Source organism: Trifolium pratense, linkage group LG4 (genome assembly GCF_020283565.1).
Source record: "Trifolium pratense cultivar HEN17-A07 linkage group LG4, ARS_RC_1.1, whole genome shotgun sequence".
Lineage (NCBI taxonomy): Eukaryota > Viridiplantae > Streptophyta > Magnoliopsida > Fabales > Fabaceae > Trifolium > Trifolium pratense.
Genome location: NC_060062.1, coordinates 27,153,875 through 27,169,708, shown reverse-complemented (window position 1 = coordinate 27,169,708; position 15,834 = coordinate 27,153,875). Strand labels below are relative to the sequence as shown.

At 26.6% G+C, this 15,834-nt stretch overlaps 1 long non-coding RNA gene across 1 annotated transcript; it reads right to left on the bottom strand.

Annotated features, from left to right (window-relative positions):
• Positions 1–3,724: 3,724 nt before the first annotated feature.
• LOC123920108 lies at positions 3,725–4,963 on the bottom strand. Its single transcript, XR_006813428.1, has 3 exons — positions 4,268–4,963; positions 4,110–4,135; positions 3,725–3,976 (listed from the first exon to the last, which is right to left on the bottom strand). It is a non-coding gene; the product is annotated as an uncharacterized LOC123920108 (long non-coding RNA).
• Positions 4,964–15,834: the final 10,871 nt, after the last annotated feature.

The following is a 15,834-nucleotide window of genomic DNA, read 5'->3' as shown; positions in this document are numbered from 1 at the left end:
CATTTTCTAGTGCTTCTAATTGGACATTGCTTGCTTCCAAAATGCATAAATAGAGCGAATTAATTTTAGATAAAGTAGTTCTTTTGGATAAACACCACATGACAAAAAAAATTATAAGTACCATGTTTATATCAACAAAAGTAATTTAGTTCTATTCTACGAATCTTTTTGGTTGAAAATTATTGCTTTTATGGTCCTATAGTTATAAGCTCATATTATTGCTTTTATGGTCCTATAATTATAAGCACATTTGGGCGGAGTAACATGTGTAGGATCCTAGTGTTTTCCATGAGCTAAAGTGTGTCTTCCAAGTTTTAAATTAACATTTGGCTATCCATCACACCGAATTTTATAGTGAAGCCTTCAAGACCCGTGATATGTGTAACTTTTATTAGCGATAAAAATTTTCATCTTCCTGTCAATTATAAATTTTTATCCGTAATTATATGTAATAGTATTATTAAAAAAAAACTTGTAACAATAATTTAAATTTATTTATTAGCGATAAAAATTATCATCTCCCCGTGAATTATAAATTTTTATCAGTAATAATTTGTAATTGTGATTTTATAGTCTTATCAGCTATGAAAATTGTCATCTCCCCGTTTATTATAATTTTTTTATCATTAATATTAATAATTTGTAATAGTGATTTTAAATTTTTGTATCATCAATAAAAATGGTCATCTCCCCATGAATTATAAATTTTTATCAGTAATAACTTGTAATAGTGATTTCTAAAAATTTATCGTATATAAAAATGGTCATCTCCCCGTGAATTATAATTTTTTATCGGTAATAACTTATAATATTTTAAAAAATTTATGAGAGATAAAAATTGTGATCCGCCCATAATTCCAATTTATTCTCTCTCTCTCTCTCTCTCTCTCTCTCTCTCTCTCTTACGTCCAATTAGAATGCATGCAATCAAATGCCTCATGAGTTAGTATGTTGGAGTTCCCGGAGTGGAAGTAGAAGAGTGGAGAGAATATAAGAGTGAATTTGAAACATGTAATTCTTTGGACACATGTAATGTTTGCATGTTTCTTGTTAATTAATGAGGAAGAAGAAGTTGATGACAAAGAAGTAGAAACACGGTTTTGAAGAAGACCATAAGGTTAGGGAGAAAGATAGAGAGTTTAGGTTGGAAGACACATGACTTTTTGCATGTCTTTTGACTTTTGAAAGAATAAGCAATTAATGATGAAGAAGAGGGTTTAGGGTTAGAGAGGAAAAAGAAGGTTTAGGGTTAGGGAGAATTATGGTTAGAAATTAAAATTTAGGGTTAGAATTAGGGATATATAGGTTGAGCATTTATAATCTGCACAGAGTGGAAGCATGGAAGTATTCCTTTTGAGCAAAGCTACTCTCACCTTATATCAGTATTTAAGTATTACTCAAATTCTATCAACATTTAAGTATGTCATTCCATTTATTTGATGTGCATGCATTGGTGGATATTAGTCAAATTCTATCAGTATGAGAGAGATGGAACATATCAATGTTAGACCCATAAAAATTTGGTGTGCATGCATTGTTGGATTGCAATTAATTCAATTCAAACTAAATTTACAATTCAATTCTTGTCTTACTTAAATCCTTTTAATGTTTTCTACCAAAAAAATAAATTCTATTAGTGTTTAAGTATCTCACTCTAGTGGTATCTTGATCTTAGTTAGCGGATAATAAAGTTATTGATATCTATTTAAGCTGTAATTGGACATTGGATAAATGACTAAAAACATTTGATTATAAACTAATTTAATTGTTTTAATCAAAATTTCTATACTTAAGAGTTCAGAAGTAAAATAGGGATTACATAAAAAGAGTGTTGAGAGACGGAAGCAAAATAAAGGGATTAAATAAGAAAGAGTAAAAATAGGAGTATTGAGTAAAATTAGGCAACAATAAATATATATCTAATTATTTATCTAACCCACCCACCCCCCACCCCCTTTTTACGGATCCCTCTAATTCCTAAAAGTTGTAAATATCAATAAATATGAACTATTTTCACCAAGATTGCTTTAACATTTTGGCTACACGTTTTTTCTGGCTTAGTGTATAGGTGGCCATTACTTGATTAAGTTGAAAGAGAATAAATATAACAATTGTTTTTTAGCCACAAATACAGCAAAGATGTGATGAAAAAAATTAAAGCTTAAATAATACAGTAATGATCATTTATAATTAATTATTTTTGGTACAAATGATGATAATCTTTTACTATGGAATAAAAAAATAGATTTTAAATATTATTTGGCTGCATGTTAAAAGTTGTTCAGTTTCCACTATTCATTGCAATAAATATGATAGAGATGAATAACAAAATTCTTTTTTTTGGTACAAAGAATAGATTAGATTTAGGAAAATAAAACATAATATATGTAAAAAAATTATTAAAATTCTTTAGCGATAATTATAAACCCATTTAAGTTTAGTGATACACTCTAATTATAGCACTAAAATCTACTCTCTAATTTATAACATGAATTAATAAACTTATAACATGACTACTCTCTAATTTTATTTTAGTGCTATGTAGGAGTATATTATTTACGTATAAGTTTGGTTATGAATTTTAAATATTATTTTGTGAAACAATATTTCATACTAAAAAATTTCTTATAGATTTTTCTCTTTTGAGAATTATCAGTTTGTTAGAGGAGTATTTTTATTATTTTTTAGGATGGGGACATACTATTAGAAATTCAAATTCCTCCAACAAATACGACAATAAATTCTACCCAATTAAATTAGAGTTAAGAACTAAATTAGTGTTTAATAGGAGTGTTGAGTAAAATTAGGAATAATTTCCTACAAAATAGCATTGAATGCACTTCTTCTTTTTTTTTTTTTTTTTTGCTTAGTTAGAGAGAGCGAAGGAAAACAAATGGATTAAATAAGAGAGAGTAAAAATAGGAATGTTTAGTATAATTAGGAATAATTATCCCTACAAATACGTTTTTTTTTACTTAGCTACAAAGACAGCAAAATACAAAATATATTGTTATTGTTTGGTTTAGGTTGCAAGCTTCTTGATGAGAATGTTTGGTTCCACATCCCTTATTCTGCATTTATCTATGTTGTAAACACCCCGCCATTCATTAATCAACACAAACCAAATTAAGGTTTTGTTTTGTTTTATTGGGACAATAATAATAATTTATTTTTTTTTAATCAGGGACAATAATAATAATTGAAACCATATAAAAATAAATAAATCATATATAATAGTTGCATAAGATGAGTTTTCTACATGAAAAGCCGTAAAACAAAACAAAACACAAAAGTAAACAAACAAACATGGAAAATATGATGGAAGTACCTGTATCTTCAAAAATTCTTCTCCTGAGAACAAAAGGAACAATGTCAACTTGTTGCTTTATTAAATTTGAATGGGAATAAATATAATAAAACTTTTTAGCTGGAAAGACAACAAATATTTTATGAAAAAAAAATTAAAATTTTGGTCCATAAGATATTTGATGCTAGTAGTTGCATGCACTTTGATTGCTTTCCATGAAATATTTTTGTTAATAATTATCCCTACAAAATAGCATTACACTTTTTTTTTAGAACAAAATTTTTTCCAGCTACAAAGACAACAAAATACAAAATATATATTGTTATTGTTTGGTTTAGATTGCTTGATGAGAATGTTTGGTTCCACATCCCTTGTTCTGCATCTATCTCAGTTGTAAATACTCCAGCCATTCATTCATTAATCAATTGGGACAATAATAATAATAATAATAATAATTGAAACCATATAAAAAAAATCATAATAGTTGCGTAAGATGAATGAAAAAGAAAACATAAAAGTAAAACAAACATGGAGAATATGATGGAAGTACCTGTATCTTCTTCAAAAACTTCTTTACTCGTGTTTTATACACAACTACCAACTAACATGAGAAAAATTTGTTCCTTTGAGTTGTGATAAATAAAGATGTGGGCAGCAGAGATTATAAATCTGAGAAAATAGAGAACAAATGAGGAAAAAAGAAGAAAAAAATTAAATAATAATGATCATCTTTTACTGCATAATCAAAGGAATAAGAAACAAAAACAAATAGATTTAAAGCATAATTGAAACCATGATTTACCTTTCAGTTTAGAGAGTACCAAACTCCTTTGTAATTAACCAAAAAAGAAAAAATAGATTAAGGAAATACATGAGACAAACATAGAGTTCCAGAAATTAGAGAAAAATAATTACAAAAAAAAAAGTTAAGGTGAAGAGATGGCAACAAAAAATTCTCACCTATCAACTTAGATGCAACAAAAATGTCTACTTCCACTCCTCTACTTCCATCAACACAAAAATGTCTATAACATATATTTAGCATCTTCCACCATAAATCAAATTCATAGCTTTGAAAATAATATGAAAAATGTAACTGAGAGGGGGAAGAAATTGCTTGGGTGTGGTTGCAATCCATCAAGGATTGAGGGAGAAAGGTTTTAATTCCATACCAGATATTAGAGAAAAAAAAGGTGAGATGAAGAGATGTAGGGATTTTTGTTCTCTGGTGAAGAAGATACATGAAAATATAGATGAATTTTTTATGGAGGATTTATAGAGAAACATGGCCTGCATATAGCCATTTTTGTGTCAAGAGAAATTTGTTGATTTGTTGATGATAGGTAGATGAGTAAATTGGTGGTATTTATAGAGAAATATGAATACATTTAAGAAGTGCATGTTGGACAGATGGAATGTTGCATGGAAGATACAGAGAAAAATCTTCCATAGAAGACACATGGAAGATTGCATTGGTTTGAGTATTAATGAGAGGAATTTGCAGGTCTTCTGATACAGTGAAATTTGCAGGTCTTCTGATAAATAGAATTTTTAGAAAAGAGGAGTATATTGTGAGTAGGGTTAGAATTAGGTTTTGTATTATAGGGTTAGTTTTTAGAAAAGAGGAGTATATTGTGAGTAGGGTTAGAATTAAGTTTTGTATTATAAGGTTAGAATTAGGTTTGGTATTAGGTTTGGAAAAAGGTTTGGAAAAATGGGTTATTAGGTTTGGTATTAGGTTTGGGTGAATTAGGGTTAGTGAATTAGGCTTGGATGGGTTCATAATTTATAAAGATGGAAGATTACATTTCAACCAAATGCATCAAACCATTGATAGAAATTTGACAGCAAAATATGTAGTTAAAAAATCATTTTAAAAGTTTTATAGGAACCAAAATCATATTTAAGCATTTACTTATGTTATGTATTTTTTTTATTTTTTTTAAACCACTAGGTTTGATCTAGTAGTGAGAAGTTTGGGTAGTATGCATGATATGTCTTATGTTCGATCCTCATTGCCAACAATGTTATGAATTTTTTTAGCTTTTTTGTTTAACTTTTGTCACAATCACCTGCATGTTTGGTACACACAGTTTCATCACAATATCAAGGGAGTTTGACAACATTAATTAAAGACATATCTTTTACTAGTAAAAGGAAGGTTGAGTTGCTCATAAGCAAACATTGTGATGATGTGACACTCTATAAGAAAAGTTTACGATCTCTATTAAAACATTTTCATCATCTCTTTTAATTAAATCATTTTAATTATCAATATATCACTATATAACTTCTTACAATTATCATTAAAAAAAAACCTTCTTACAAATTATGGCTACCAAATCCATAAAAAATTTATACGGAATACTCTTCTTTTTTACTCATCATGTTGCATTGCATCTATATATATATATACCCGTGCGATGCACGGGTGTTATGCGATATTTTATATTATAATGTTGAAAAATCATTTGTATAAATTGAAACAATATGTATTATGAAAATTATAATAATAACATGAACAACAACAAAATAATAATAATAATAAAAAGTGATGTAAATATATATAAGGTAGATATTAAAGATGTGTTTATACATTTCAAAAAGATTACAATGGATCCTATTGCATCTATCAAAATAAGTTGGTAATCCATAAATTGTCATGTCACTATGAAAACAGTTTGTGGTCATACTCATACACTATGGTTAGATTAGTGGTTGCACAACTATCTAGGAATCATATATATAGATGTTTATACATTTAAAAAACTTATTTATACATGATATTTGAAGTTACTTTGGCATCTTCTTCATTAACATTGATTAACAATATTTTTAACTCATTCTTCAAAATAACTATGGAAATGACAATATATCATTGATCATGGAAAACAATCGATGTTGAAACATAAATTTTTATTTATATTATAAATCTCATTGGAGGATTCTGAGTTGGATAAACTACTTCATTATCTCTTACCAAAAAACTACTGTATTATCGAATTTGACATTTATATTAATTTGAAACTTATTGGAGCAAAGATAAACCAACTTAACTATACTCAAATATCGAATATGAAAAAAATCATACAGGGCATAACAACCATTAGTAAATTTTATTTTATCTATTTTTTTTATTAACATTAGAAAGTAGTCCCGACAATCGACCAACTCCTTATATTTACAAAGATTGGACAAAAGATTATTAGCAAAAACATTAACTTTTTTGAAAAAAAAAACAATAAAATACACAAAATAATAAAATGAACAAAAAAATTAAAATGAATAATAACCCAAAACAACAACAACAACAATAACAATAATAATAATAATAATAATAATAATAATAATAATAATAATAATTATTATTATTATAATAATAATTACAAATAGTACCCCCTGGCTAAATGAAAGTTTTTCATTGGTTTGTGGATTAGGGTTTAGATAGACAATTCCACAACTATCTAGGATTTATATATATAGATTAAATGAATGTAAGTGAATGATGTGGCTAAATGAAAGATTTTCATTGGTTTGTGAATTAGGGTTTAGATAGACAATTCCACAACTATCTAGGATTTATATGTTGGGACTCTAATACAATTCCTAGTCCCACACCCGTGCGATGCACGGGTGTGATGCGATTGTTTTTATTTTACAATTGCATAAAACTGAAACATTAAATATTATCAAAATAATAATAATAAAATAGATAATCCAATATTCAAAAGATTTATTTTCTAAGGAGAAGTGGTGTGGCATTGTAAATGAGTGGTTAAATGAAAAAATATTATTGGTTTAAGGATTATGGTTTACTTTACATGAGTAACAGAATAACTATCTAAAATTTATATATACAGGAGTAATATGATATATCTCTGCACAACATATACATCTATTTCAAAACACACAAATGATTGGATGAAAAGAGATGTGACAAAATCTAAGTCACACAATTGACATATAAATAGTGACAGAATTAGAAAAACTCAAATAAAACAAATAAAATTAAAGGGTACATACCTTTTAAAAATATTCCAAAGGGACATATGTGAAGAGCATCAACCTCACAGTTCAGTTCGTTTGAGTAAGAGATGATGACCCAAAGCCTAAAATCAAAAATTATAAAAATAAGTATATCAATAAAAAAAATAAAAAAAAAAGTAAAGGAAAGGAAAGTAAAACAACTATTACATAATTCAATTAAAAATAAAGTATATATTATTTAATTTGTATCATAATAGAATATGAGTACACAGTAGCACTTAACTAAACCTATAAATGATGTGTAACACAAAAGTTGAATGTATGATCTGCAACAAACAAAAAATGTCAATTTCTCTTAATTTTATTTGTTATGCAAAAAGTTAATTTTTGCAAAAAATAAAATAACTACAACAAATCATGGTTTTAGAAAATAACATAAGTATTTATACCTGATGCACAAAAGATGAAGAGGCAAGATAATCGAAAGAGAAATTGCACATATAAGATATGAAAAAATCTATTCTCACATTCGTAATTAAAATATTGAGCCTTTACTTTTTTTTTTTAAGCACATGATTGAGCATTAAGGGATGAAAATATTTGTTTCTAACATTCGTAATGGTTAGTTAGGAAAATATGAATAGGATATAAATTAAAACAATTGTAACATATATATTAAAATATTGGTAGAAGAGTCCAAGAGATGAAAATTGAATGGTGATTTAAGAGATGAAAAATATATTATTACCGGGAGTTACAAAGTTAATTAGTGTGTATTTTTGTATTCTCTTTATTATAATATAGTAAGCAAAAATTATTATATTAGACAAAAAAAAGTAAAGGCTAAGTAAAGGTTTGAGTGAGTGCATATTAAAAAGCCATAAATATATAAATGTAGAATATGAAAAGTATAGAGATGACAATAATAATAATAATAATAATAATAATAATAATAATAATAATAATAATATAAGTAGAAATGATGTGGCATTGTAGAGTGATTAATTGAATTTAAATAGATGATGTGGCTAAATGAAACAATTTGATTGGTCTAAGTGGATTAGGGTTAGGAGAATTATTTAGGAATTATATATACTAGTCTCACACCCGTGCGATGCACAGGTATTATGTGATATTTTATGTTATAATGTTGAAAAATTATTCATATAAATTGTAACAATAAGTGTTGTGAAAATGAAAATAATAATAATAATAATAATAATAATAATAATAATAATAATAATAATAATAATAATAATAATAATAATAAAGTGATGTACTTATCACTTCCTCCAACCAATATATTTTCAACCTTATATGTTGATCCTTCGTCAACCAATTTTTTTATCTTTGAAACCAAACTATTTCCCAAAGTAGCAAGAATCTTATCACACTGAATGATCAAAGTAAAAAAAAAAGGGAAAAAGTCAATAAAAAAAACATCAATAGAGATTTTGTGAAAATGTGAGAAGTATATCAAGATAGTACATCACCTTTTCATCAACAAACAACATATTCATAGACGTAACCTCAGTTTGATTTGTATTTGTCTGTTACATTCTACACATTAACAATTCGAACTTTCAACTTTAGATTTGCTTTTCCAGCTACTATAACAGACACGTGAGGGTAGATAGGAGCTATAGTTTGAAAGAGTAATTTGTTTTAACTAAAAACTAAACTCAATAGAAATGTAATTAAGTCAATAATGTATACACTCTTCGTATTTTTTTGTGTGACTAAATTATAAACTCTTTGTTGTTTCTATGAAAACGGTTGACATTTAAATGGGATAAATGTTGAAAGAGAATCCAAATATGTTCATCTTCATTGTAACTAAGGAATGTTATAGTAATATAGAAAAGTGTAACATCTTGGGACATCAATTTTTGGATAATTGGAGAGGTATAATTCAATAATAATGTAGAAAACTGTAACATCTTGTGACATCAATTTTTGGATAATTGGAGAAGCATAATTCTTTATTATTTATTATGAGATTGATATAATATAAAAAAAAATAGAGATGAAAATGATATAATATAAGGAAGTGATGTGGCATTATTGTGTGATTTAATTGGATGTAAGTGGATGATGTGGATTAGGGTTAAGATGGATAGTAGGAGAACTATCTAGGAATTATATATATAGATATATATATAATTCCTAAATAGTTCTCCTAACCTTAATCCACTTAGACCAATCAAATTGTTTCATTTAGCCACATCATCCATTTAAATCTAATTAAATCACTCTACAATATCACATCATTTCTACGTATATTATTATTATTATTATTATTATTATTATTATTATTATTATTATTATTATTGTTATTGTCATCTCTATACTTTTCATATTCTACATTTATATACTTATGGCTTTTTAATATACACTCACTCAAGCTTTTACTTAGCCTTTACTTTTTTTAGCGAATATAATAACTTTTGCTTACTATATTATAATAAGGAGAATACAAAAATACACACTAATTAACTTTGTAACTCCCGGTAATATATTTTTCATCTCTTAAGTCACCATTCAATTTTCATCCCTTAGACTCTTCTACCAATATTTTAATATATAGGTTACAATTGTTTTAATGTGTATCATATTCATATTTTCCTAACTAACCATTACGAATGTTAGAAACAAATATTTTCATCCTCTGATGCTCAATCATGTGCTTAACAAGATTATCATTTGTTTTTTTGGTTGAATGTGAGAATAGATTTTTTTCATATCTCATATGTGCAATTTCTCTTTCCATTATCTTGCCTCTTCATCTTTTGTGCATCAGGTATAAATACTTATGTTATTTTCTAAAACCATGATTTGTTGTAGTTATTTTATTTTTTGCAAAAATTAACTTTTTGCATTAAAAATAAACTTAAGAGAATTTGACATTTTTTGTTTGTTGCAGATCATACATTCAACTTTTGTGTTACACATCATTTATATATAGGTTTAGTTAAGTGTTACTGTATATATATGTGTATTCATATTCTATTATGATACAAATTAAATAATATATACTTTATTTTTAATTATTTTTAATTGAATTATGTAATAGTTGTTTTGTTTTCCTCTCCTTTACTTTTTTATTTGTTCATTTTTTTTATTGATATACTTATTTTTATAATTTTTGATTTTAGGCTTTGGGTCATCATCTCTTACTCAAAAGAACTGAACTGTGAGGTTGATGCTCTTCACATATGTCCCTTTGGAATAATTTTAAAAGGTATGTACCCTTTAATTTTATTTGAGTTTTTCTAATTCTGTCACTATTTATATATGTCAATTGTGTGACTTAGATTTTGCCACATCTCTTTTCATCCAATCCTTTGTGTGTTTTGAAATAGATTTATATGTTGTGTGGAGATATATCCTATTACTCCTATATATATATATAAATTATAGATAGTTATTATGTTACTCATGTAAAGTAAACCATAATCCTTAAACCAATAATATTTCTTCATTTAACCACATCAGTCACTTACAATGCCACATCACTTCTCCTTCGAAAATAAATCTTTTGAATCTCAGATTCTCTATTTTATTATTATTATTTTGATTTTAAATAGTTCTCCTAACCCTAATCCACTTAGACCAATCAAATTGTTTCATTTAGCCACGTCATCCATTTAAATCTAATTAAATCACTCTACAATATCACATCATTTCTACTTATATTATTATTATTATTGTTATTGTCATCTCTATACTTTTCATATTATACATTTATATACTTATGGCTTTTTAATATACACTCACTCAAGCCTTTACTTAGCCTTTACTTTTTTTAGCGAATATAATAACTTTTGCTTACTATATATTATAATAAGGAGAATACAAAAATACACACTAATTAACTTTGTAACTCCCGGTAATATATTTTTCATCTCTTAAGTCACCATTCAATTTTCATCCCTTGGACTCTTCTACCAATATTTTAATATATAGGTTACAATTGTTTTAATTTGTATCATATTCATATTTTCCTAACTAACCATTACGAATGTTAGAAACAAATATTTTCATCCCCTGATGCTCAATCATGTGCTTAACAAGATTATCATTTGTTTTTTTGGTTGAATGTGAGAATAGATTTTTTTCATATCTCATATGTGCAATTTCTCTTTCCATTATCTTGCCTCTTCATCTTTTGTGCATCAGGTATAAATACTTATGTTATTTTCTAAAACCATGATTTGTTGTAGTTATTTTATTTTTTGCAAAAATTAACTTTTTGCATTACAAATAAAATTAAGAGAATTTGACATTTTTTGTTTGTTGCAGATCATACATTCAACTTTTGTGTTACACATCATTTATATATAGGTTTAGTTAAGTGCTACTGTATATATATGTGTATTCATATTCTAATATGATACAAATTAAATAATATATACTTTATTTTTAATTATTTTTAATTGAATTATGTAATAGTTGTTTTGTTTTCCTCTCCTTTACTTTTTTATTTGTTCATTTTTTTTATTGATATACTTATTTTTATAATTTTTGATTTTAAGCTTTGGGTCATCATCTCTTACTCAAAAGAACTGAATTGTGAGGTGGATGCTCTTCACATATGTCCCTTTGGAATAATTTTAAAAGGTATGTACCCTTTAATTTTATTTGTTTTATTTGAGTTTTTCTAATTCTGTCACTATTTATATATGTCAATTGTGTGACTTAGATTTTGCCACATCTCTTTTCATTCAATCCTTTGTGTGTTTTGAAATAGATTTATATGTTGTGTGGAGATATATCTTATTACTCCTATATATATAAATTATAGATAGTTATTATGTTACTCATGTAAAGTAAACCATAATCCTTAAACCAATAATATTTCTTCATTTAACCACATCAGTTACTTACAATGCCACATCACTTCTCCTTCGAAAATAAATCTTTTGAATCTCAGATTCTCTATTTTATTATTATTATTTTGATAATATTTAATGTTTCAGCTTTATGCAATTGTAAAATAAAAACAATCGCATCACACCCGTGCATCGCAGGGGTAAGGGTCTAGTAACTATTTACATACTCAATAGTGTTCTAATGCAAAATCTAAAATAAATAATTTGTTTGTTTCACTAATAAAAAATTTATACTACTTTTTTTTTACTTTTCATATGATGATGATGTGGCACCTCTAAAAAAATTTAATGCAAAATTTAAAATAATTAAATGTAAATTTTTTTTATTTGTTCAATTATTTTATATTTATTTATTGTTTGAAATTATAACATTTTATAAATTTATTTTCAACTATTTATTTATTTATTTTATTTATTATGATCTACAACACAATTTCCTTTTATGACCTATTCTTTTTTCCTACTATTGAGTTCTTTAATTATTATGATGATGATCTAAAAGATTATTTTTTCTATTATTGAATTCTTTTTTGTTGACAATGAAAGATATATAACATTTTGGTGGTCCGTATAACAACATATCAATTGTGGCTCCTTTGTCTTTCTCTCATCTACTTTTATTATGTAACTCCCACTTAATCATTCCCTCATTTACTTTAGGCTTAATTAGTAGGATGGTCCCTTAAAGACATTTTTGGTTTCACATTGGTCCCTTAAAGAAAAAAATGACCGAATAGGTCCCTTAAAGAAAAAAAGGTCCGAATAGGTCCCTTAAAGACATCTCCGTTAATCAGTTTGGTCCCTTAAAGACATCTCCGTTAATCAGTTTGGTCCTCGAAAAAATGGATGGAAAGGACCAAACTGATTAACGGAAATGTCTTTAAGGGACCTATTCGAACCTTTTTTTCTTTAAGGGACCTATTCAGACCTTTTTTTCTTTAAGGGACCAATGTGAAACAAAAAATATCTTTAAGAGACTATTTTACTAATTAAGCCTTTACTTTATCATGTAACTCCAAGTAATTAATATTTGTAACCACTGCATGTGTGACTCTCTATAGCCAAACTCTTCGTTTTTTTTTTGGGTCACATCCTAACACTCTTCCTATATTTTTTTTTTGAACAAGCCTAACTCTTCCTATATTCATAACATGGTTAATTGGTTCCTATATAAATGTGTCCATTCCTCCTATACTCATCACCTTTCACACCCAAGAAATATTTTAATTACACAACTAAGAGAGTTACCACATCATGTCTGCTTCTCAAAGTAATGCCAATAAGTAAGCATATTGTTTTTACATTTCATACCCTTTATACATATAAAATCTTGGTTTGTTTTCCTTACAGGCCAACATGAGCTGGAGATCATGTCGCATACAGTTTTTTAAATAACCTCGACAATGCGACAAATGAAAGTAGTATAAAAGTGTGCATTGCTAGAATGTGGGACAATCTGCAGATTCAACAAATATTTAAGGCTTCCTATTTTAGCGATATGGTATAATTTGTTAGTCTAATTTTTAAGCATCCTTTCTTATTTACTTATATTGATATCGATTAATATGAATATGACTATTTTTTCATGTGAATGAAACAAACAGGATGTGTATTTAACTCTAATGGCAGTCATGTAAGCCATCCTTTTTTATTGATATAATGTTTGTTACTAGAAAAATCTTCTTTTTTTGTGTATTATTTTATTAGTCTAATGTTTTAGCTTATTTGTTTTTTATATTCTTATGTTGATTAATGGGAATATATTTAATTTTTCATGTGAATAAGTTGAAGAGGATAAAAGAGACTTTTATTTATTGATTTTGTAGTGCCTTAAAATTTATATAGATTGAGGGTATGTATATTGATGTTGGAGACATTCAATCAAAGGAGGGCAATCCAAATAATTTAGAAATATAAATATGTGTTTCATTTTTAAATATTATATTGTCTACAATGTGTAGGTGATATATCTCAAGAGAAATACAGAAACAAAAACAAAGTAGAATTTTTTTTTTAAGTTGACACTCAAGTCATGTGGTTCTTATAATTGTAATACAAGAAGTATATTGATTCAACTTTTAGAGGTTGACCAAATATATAATCTTCATACATTTATCGTATAACATGTGCCTAAATCTGGATCGGTTAAGTGTGGATTGAATATATATAAATTTTAATAGACAGTCGTATTTTAATCTAAGCACGTCATCTTAGGTTGCAATTTAAATGTTCTTTCGATAATTATCATTTGAATCAAATTAATAATTGGAGATTTTTTATATATACAACTAATGAACATATTGTTAAATTGATTTTAATTATCATTTCTTTTAACAAAAAATTATTCCATCCCTAAAATATATAAATGATCTATTTACAAGTTATAAAAAATGTAAGTATGCCAAAATTATATGCAAGTTATAACTCTTCAAACAAATGAATGGCATCGTCTCTCATATTTTTAGAGAAGGGAATCAAGTTGCTGACACCCTTGCTTCTCTTGGTTATAGTCTATCTTCCTACACCTTTTGGCTTGAACCTCCTGATTTTCTTGCAGCTAGCTTACATAGGAACAAACAAGGTTTTACAACCTTTAGATATTGTGTTTGATGGAGTTTTGGTTTTTGTCCCCTCCATCTTGTTTTGTTGTTCTCTTTTTCTTATTATCTATATATTTTGGGTTGGTTAGCTTGCTGCTACCAACTTATTTTGCTTAAAAAAAAATAAAAATATATGCAAGTTATAAAAAAGTGAAAAGAATTGGCAAAATTACACTACAAGTCCTTTATCTTATTTTTTTGTAACAGTTTAATCCTTTATCTTTTTTTGGTAACAATTTGGTCCTTTATCTTTTTTTTTTGTAACACTTTGGTTCTTATCTTATTTATTTATAAAAAATAAAGGACCAACGTGTTACAAATAACAAAAGATAAAGGACCAAACTGTTATAAAAAAGGGGACTAAAGTGTTACAAATAAAAAGCATAAAGGACTAAAGTGTTACAAATAAAAGATAAAGGACCAAAGTGTTACAAAAAAAAGATAAATGACCAAAATGTTACAAAAAAATAAGATAAAGGACCTGTAGTGTAATTTTGCCAAAACAATTTTCATAATTTGGTCCATTTGCAAGAGATTAAAGAGTGAATGACTCTAATATTATTCGTTTATGTTTGTGTCAAAAACATTTTTCACCCATTCTTATACTATTAGTGCCTATAATTATGTGAATTAGAAAAAAAAAATTAAATTTTCATCTTTAATCTTAATTCAATTGTTTCACATTTTCAACTTCCACATTTTAAAAATATTTTGTAACAATATAATTGCAAGCATAGAAAAAAAAAACCAAATTATAATGAATTTTGAAAAAACTAATTGTCAAACCTCTTTCCGATAGGAATCTACCTGATTTAGAGGGTGATGACAATTTTAGCAAGTGAACTAAATTCGTCGCTAAGTAGTAAAATTTATAAGATTCGTATCCACAGGGATTGTTCTTATTTTCAACTAAACAATTAAATTAAATTAGGATTAATAAATAACTTGCAAAGGGGGGTTTTCAGATTGATTTGTAGTAACAATGACAATAATTAAAATCGCAAGAAAATTGAAACGTGAACTTGTATTAGAGAAAGACGACTAGGAA